The sequence below is a fragment of the Poromitra crassiceps genome (genome assembly GCF_964638095.1).
Source record: "Poromitra crassiceps genome assembly, chromosome: 8".
Taxonomy (NCBI): domain Eukaryota; kingdom Metazoa; phylum Chordata; class Actinopteri; order Beryciformes; family Melamphaidae; genus Poromitra; species Poromitra crassiceps.
The window spans coordinates 25,967,050-25,973,696 of NC_139629.1; the positions used below are offsets into that span (position 1 = coordinate 25,967,050).

General features: G+C 47.9%; 2 pseudogenes across 2 annotated transcripts in view; one reads left to right on the forward strand and one right to left on the reverse strand.

The window, feature by feature from the left end:
- The window catches only part of LOC310780597 (cilia- and flagella-associated protein 144 pseudogene), a 390-nt pseudogene extending 16 nt beyond the window's left edge, over positions 1–374 (forward strand). The window contains exon 1 of the transcript in view: positions 1–374. This exon is cut by the window's left edge and continues 16 nt beyond it. The product of the transcript in view is annotated as a cilia- and flagella-associated protein 144 pseudogene (transcript).
- A 2,618-nt stretch (positions 375–2,992) lies between these two features.
- On the reverse strand, positions 2,993–3,661 carry LOC310780448 (repressor of RNA polymerase III transcription MAF1 homolog pseudogene; annotated as a pseudogene). Its single transcript has one exon. The product of its transcript is annotated as a repressor of RNA polymerase III transcription MAF1 homolog pseudogene (transcript).
- Positions 3,662–6,647: the final 2,986 nt, after the last annotated feature.

Here is a 6,647-nt window from a genome sequence, read left to right on the forward strand (position 1 = left end):
AAAAGCCCCCGCCGAATATTGTGCATCAAGAAGCAATTCTGGTTGAAACGCTGCGGAAAGAGCAGAGAAGCCAGAAGCTCCACACGCAGTTCAGCCTGAATCCACACAAGAATCTGGACATCGTGTCAGACAAGCCCATGTCCAAGAAAGTGCAAGAGGTGCACGAGGAGGACGCCGCCTTCATCCAAGCTTTCCACACAGCTCGCCTGGAACCCACCAAGAAATACACTCACCCACAGACGGAGAGCCACACCATAGGATGGATATCAACACCACTGATAGCGTCGGACAGCAGCGACAGGAGACTCCATTTCCACAGACAGGGCTCAGAAGTCACCAAATATATGGAATCAGCCGCTCGTTTCTTAAAATGAGCACGCTTTGCGTGTTTCATTTCTAATGTGGGTGTGGCTCTGGAGACGATGCGCCATGGTTGCACTTTTTAGCTGCGGCCAGCAGCTTCTCTGTCATGGTTGGTTGGTTGGTTGGCTTTAGCAGACAGTTGAGTTGGCATGGAGGTCAAGAGTGTGTGCGTGAAGGTGTGTGTTTGTGTTCATGCCAGTCGGCTAAAAGCGGTTGGGGTGGGCACATTTCAGAATGGAGTGGATGACATCACAATGGAGTGGATGATGTCACACTGACTGACATCGCATATCTGGGTCGCAGCTATTGCAAATTCGCACTTGTTTTTTGGGTGTGACCAAACTCATGCGCCTAGCGTGCACCTGTGGCCCTTCTGCTGTCTTCCGCATTTGCGGCAGGACCAAATAGTCACCTGGTCCAGGTCTTCCATCCTCTTGGTGGTCTGGAAGTGGCTTGAGCTGGTCCATGTCATCACAGGTTCAGGGTTGATTGGCTGGGCTGTGAGCAAGAGTTGTCCAATGTGTGACCTCAGCAGTTAAGAATTGAGGTCACCACTGTTGAGATGACAATTGCTATGACATCATCAGTGTCCTGCAATACTGCATTCAAGACAAGTCAGAACACGCAATTTTCAATTCAGACTTTCCGACCTCCAGAATAATTTCATTCATGCTGTTTGTAACTTGGAGTTACAAACACACACAGCGCTAGTCAATTTTACTGGTAAAATAATGACTTTTTTTACGCTTTGTGTTTTTATTTTAATACCGTAACAACAGGTTTGGAAGCTTGGAAAGCGAGTTTGAGGAGTGGACCACACAATCAATCAATCGTTCACAGCCACGCCTCCCCAGGTATACTAAACTTCCTATATGACCTCACCTAACCCGTTGGCTCTCGCTTTTGCACCCCTCCTCCCACCCTTTCATGCTCTTCTCTCTCCTCTCTTTCTCTGTCTCCTCCTCGTTCTGTCTTCCTGCATACAGTAGGTACCTAGCAGTAAGGAGGTCTGTGGAAGCCGCTCGTTTGCTGGACTCCCCGGAGACCGGGCTCCGCAGAAACCGAGACGGAGCTCACACACTTCATCATCTAATCAATAAATTGTCAAACGTTCCTGGTTGTTTGTGTGCTCCTTGCTCGTGAAATGGCTTACCGAGCGCTGCCACATGCCAGATCTTCACGATTTGATCGGTACAGAGCGACTACTGGGAGTGTGAGTGTGTGTGTGTGTGTGTGTGTGTGTGTGTGCTCATGGCCGCCAGCGATGTATAAAGCGTGTGGGTACAGACAGACGTCTCTGATGTGGTGTCTGTTCAGCAGCCAGGTGAGGAAGCACTCCAGACCCAGACGCGTAGCCGCCGTGAGGACAGGTGGCGTACTCCCTCTGGTCGGTGTACCAGTTAGTAGGGAGTGAGGTTGATTCCTTCCCTCTTGTATTCCTCCAGCAGCTCGTCAGTCGCAGATACGCATCGAGCCACCGGCGATCTCACCAACGTGGGGCATCAACACGTCAAGCGACTCTGTGAGGTGGCGGTCCTCAGCACAGCTGTGAGGTGGCGGTCCTCAGCACAGCTGTGAGGTGGAGGTCCTCAGCACAGCTGTGAGGTGGAGGTCCTCAGCACAGCTGTGAGGTGGCGGTCCTCAGCACAGCTGTGAGGTGGCGGTCCTCAGCACAGCGCTGCGTGTGTGGGATTTGATCTCAGCAGGGAAGCGACGGAGCAAGATCGTCTCGTTTATCGAGTCGGTCATCAGACGCTGTGGGTTATCCTCTCCAAACCCATAGTAGTTACCATCATCCTTCTTGATGTCGTGTTCCTTCAGCCAGTCGATAAGCTTCAGAGTAGTTCATCCTCTTAAACAGCCCCTTGGGGAGCTTGAAGTGATGGTTGAGGTTGAGAGCAGTGGTGCAGCGGAGGACTTGAGCACTCGTCCACCAGGTCACACACCAAGTCTGTTCAGCAGCTGATCAAAGGTCAGGAAGGGACATTCAGCCTCGATGTTTTTTATTATTTTTTATTTATTTATTTATTTATTTATTTATTTATTTATTTATTTATTTATTTATTTATTTATTTATTTATTTATGTAACCTTTGTTTAACCAGGAAGTCCCGTTGAGATTCTACAAGGGAGACCTGGCATAGACAGCAGCAGCAATCAAATGAGGTCATCACACAGGACACAGAACAAAAGGTACATACATCCAAAATACAAGCATCACACACAAAACGCAAGAAACCAACATGGTAATAAACGTGTCTGAATGAGGATGATACAGAAGCTTATAGCTTTCCAGTCGTGGCCCAATCTACGGAAAACAAAGGCATTCTTCATCTAAGACGTTCTGCAATAGAGCTTTAAATTCAGGTGGGTGTACTCGGACAGGTGTACTCGGACAGGTGTCTGCGTGCCTTAGGACTGCTCGGCCCCGATAGGACTGATGTCAGCGGCAGCCACCGCGATGACGAATGGGACCAGAAGAGGAACGAACAGCCTAGATATTCTTCGGCCTCTGGGAAGATTCACACACAGCTCTGGGGAACCTGTCCTATCAAGGCATCAATTTCTTCTTCATCGTCCAGCTCCATGTCCAGCTTCATGTCCAGCTCCACTACGCCCACATAAGCCACTCATAACTCTGAACTGACGGAGCGACACGTAAAGAATACAATCCTCTTGAGTTTCTTGTTGTGGAAGAAGTAGTTGAAGGACCAGAGGCTGCCCTCTTCACCGAAAGGGTCCGAGTCCAGGTCGGGGTTGTAGCTGTAAATGTCACAGCTCTGCAGGTTGATCTCTTGGTCTAAGGCGTCCCATAGCTCCGGCCCCAGCGAGATGAACCCCTTCCCCAAGCTGCTATTCACTGCGTCGGCCACCCCGTTGAGGCTGGGCTCCCTGCTGAACTCGTGGGCCCTCACCGCGCTGAAGTCGTAGTCTGGCCCGAAGGACTCGTTGAGCGTGGCGAGGAGGTAGAATAGAGTCTTCCTGCAACACTTGTTGTCACTCGGAGGGTTCTTCTCCCCATCCTCAGGGTTCTTCTCCCCATCCTCAGGGTTCTTCTCCCCATCCTCAGCACTCTTCCACGGTTGTGAGGGGCTGGTGGCACTGGTGGAATGGGGGGGGGAGAGGGCCTCCAGGACGTGTGGCTCCCCCTCCTGGCAGAACTGCTTAAACATGTGTTTAGCGCCCCCCGCCATCTTGCAGGAGTAGCTCTCAATCTTGCCAATGATGCGAGAGTCCCCTGTTTCTGCACACAGCTGAGAGATGACAGCTTCCAAGCTGGAATTCTCCAACAGTTTCATTTCTGTCAAATAATTGCAGCGCAGGCAGCAGTCAACTGCGTTTCCAAATCAGCCTTCGACTGAAAATACTTTCCTCCCAGGCTAATTCTTCGTTACTTGATGACGCAAAGATTAACGATGCCCGCTTTGTTGTTGACCAGCTAACATCAACGGTGAGCTTGCTATATAACCCTATGCTCTTGTCTTGACAGTTTATCTTATAATTCCCAGTGGAAAATAAATGCTTCAAAAGGCGCTCAGTCGAGGATGACTTATTCTGATGCTGTTTACTTTGATAGAAAAACTGCTCTTGCCGATTAAATGCGACAAAACTAAACCGAAAGACTCTTGACATCCGTTGGACTCGCTCTGCGGTGCCATCCCTTTCAACCTAATTTCACCAACAACCTAATTTGCCAAAGGTTCAAGGTTGCTGCAAAATAGTTGATTAGCTCAGGTATGGATCTCTGTGGGACCAAAACAACACAATCCACTCCGGTCCTATTTATAGCCTCAGCAGGGGAGAATGTATGACATCACTGATGATGTCACAATGTCTGCAATCTGGGAACCCCATCGGTTAAACAAAACAAAACCAAATCTATTTTTTTCTCTAACCTCTGGGGGCAGCAGCCCCGTTTCAATGTGGTGCAACAGGAACTCAAGAGGTGCGGTCGGCAGCGGAAGAAAATCCCTTTCCTCTCCCTGCGAGCTCTGCCATTGGCTCCAACCGACCGGCTCTGCCCATTAATGCATTTCTTTTCCGCTCCCTGCGTGTCGCTCTCAAATCCGTCCGTCACTATGAAACAACAATAACAACTCTAGCTTGTTGCTAGTAGCAACTTGCTACACGCTGCAAATGGTAACTTTTGACTACACAAAATCATCAGTGAAATCATCAAATAAATCACTGATGATGATGATGTATATGAGTGATGTCATCAGTGGGCACATCACTGATGACATCACTCGAACCCTAAGTGATTGTGATGTCACAATGTCTATGTGAGTGTGAGGGCCTAAAAACCTAATATCGCTGTGGGTTTTACAGAATGTAGGGAAACAGTGGATGGATAAATCCAGAAGCAGGCGGTAATGCAACATAAAGGATGCCAACTGCAAGAAGAGCGCCATGCGTGGATTTTTTTCTTTTTCTCCCCTTCCCCCCGACCAGATTCATTCTAGACCGCTGAAAATTGTTTTGACTAATTTTGGAGGCGATCGGAGCAATCGTGCGACACACAGCTCTCCAATTGTAATGGTAGGATATTCAATTTTATCATCTGCCCCTCCCGCACTGCGGAACAACTGCTGCCGTCAGCACGGATATAACTGCTGTCCACGCATCACTCCTCCAGAACTTTCTCCCCCTGGTGGACAGATGGACAGGCAGACAGGAGAAAGGGGCTGCCCTCCCAGAGCACTACTGTGTCTGTGTTAGCATCGCAGCTCTATAGTAGCCTGTTTTTTTTGGCAGTCAGATTTTACAACGGCAGACCTAATGTTTTATCCCAAGCATCTACAGTATTGTGAGTGTTAGTTGTTGTTACTCATTTTATTTGGCCACTATACTGGTGGCCACCATGTGGCCAAATGATTGAGTAACAACAAACAATTTTATCCCGAGCAACGTCACGACTGTTAACATGGTCAATAACATGCTTGTTTGTTGTCTGTCGATTTGACTGTTATTTCACTTTTAATCACATCAGAGTGCAGCTGCAAATTCTGACCAAAGTAACTGCTGAAATGGCAAGTTCTCGCATATATAGAGCTTTAACAGCAAATTAAATTAAGTATACTGTCACTCGCTGATTCAGTCTATACTGATATAAAGGTGTTTGTTCAAAAGGTCTGGTGCTATATAGCTCAGTAGCCTGTGTGTGTGTGTGTGTGTGTGTGTGTGTGTGTGTGTGTGTGTGTGTGTGTGTGTGTGTGTGCGTGCGTTCATGCGTGTGCGCTGCGCGTACGTGCGTTTGTGTGTGATTACACCTCTCTCTTACATCTTTTATGTCCCTGTGCTGCATGCCAGATGCCAACCCCCCACTTCGCCCCACGTGCACGCGTGCAGGCACACATGCACACACACACACAGACACACACACGCAGCAAACATGCAGCATACACGCAGCACACACACACACACACACACACACACAGACACACACAGACACACACACGCAGCACACGCGCAGCACACACACAGTCTGCTATAGAGCCTGTAAGTGTGTTTATGACCTTCAGTCTATGGACAGTAAAGAACAGGAAATGTTTTCTTCCTCCTCTCGCCTTCACACACACACACACACACACACACACACACACACACACACACACACACACACACACACACACACACACACACACACACACACACACACACACACACACACACACACACACACACACACACACACGTGCACACAAAAACTCTCTCTCTCTCTGTCACTACTACACTTCTGTTTTCTGTCTGTCTGTCTGTCTGTCTGTCTGTCTGTCTGTCTGTCTGTCTTGGTCTCAGTCTCTCACACCTCGTAGTGGCCTCCCACACCCTACCATAATAATAATAATAAATAAAATATAATTTTAGTTAGGCCTGGGCATTGGGTGCTATAGCCCAGAATGTTTTATGACTAGACCCGAATCAAAAATAAAAAATAAAATCACAAAATCTTAGCCCCGGCCTGCAGATCTATCCAGCTGTCATTCATGCTTTAAAGCCCTCAAAAATAATAATGATGTCTGATATAGTTGATGGGAAATGCAACATTTTGCTTCCTCTCTGTGTGCAAGTATTACGTAACCTATGAAGAAGGAAGACATCGCTCTCATCACAGCATTAACATTTTGCATTGGTGTTTTGGGCACAGTTCTATTGAAGTGAATGGGGTGGGCATGGAAACTCCTTCTGTAAAATATCTTATCTTGTTGTTTCATCTTTGATTGAAAAATGCTTCCACAGATTCCAAAATTGGAATGCTGTGACATGCGTGATGTATTTTCCTTC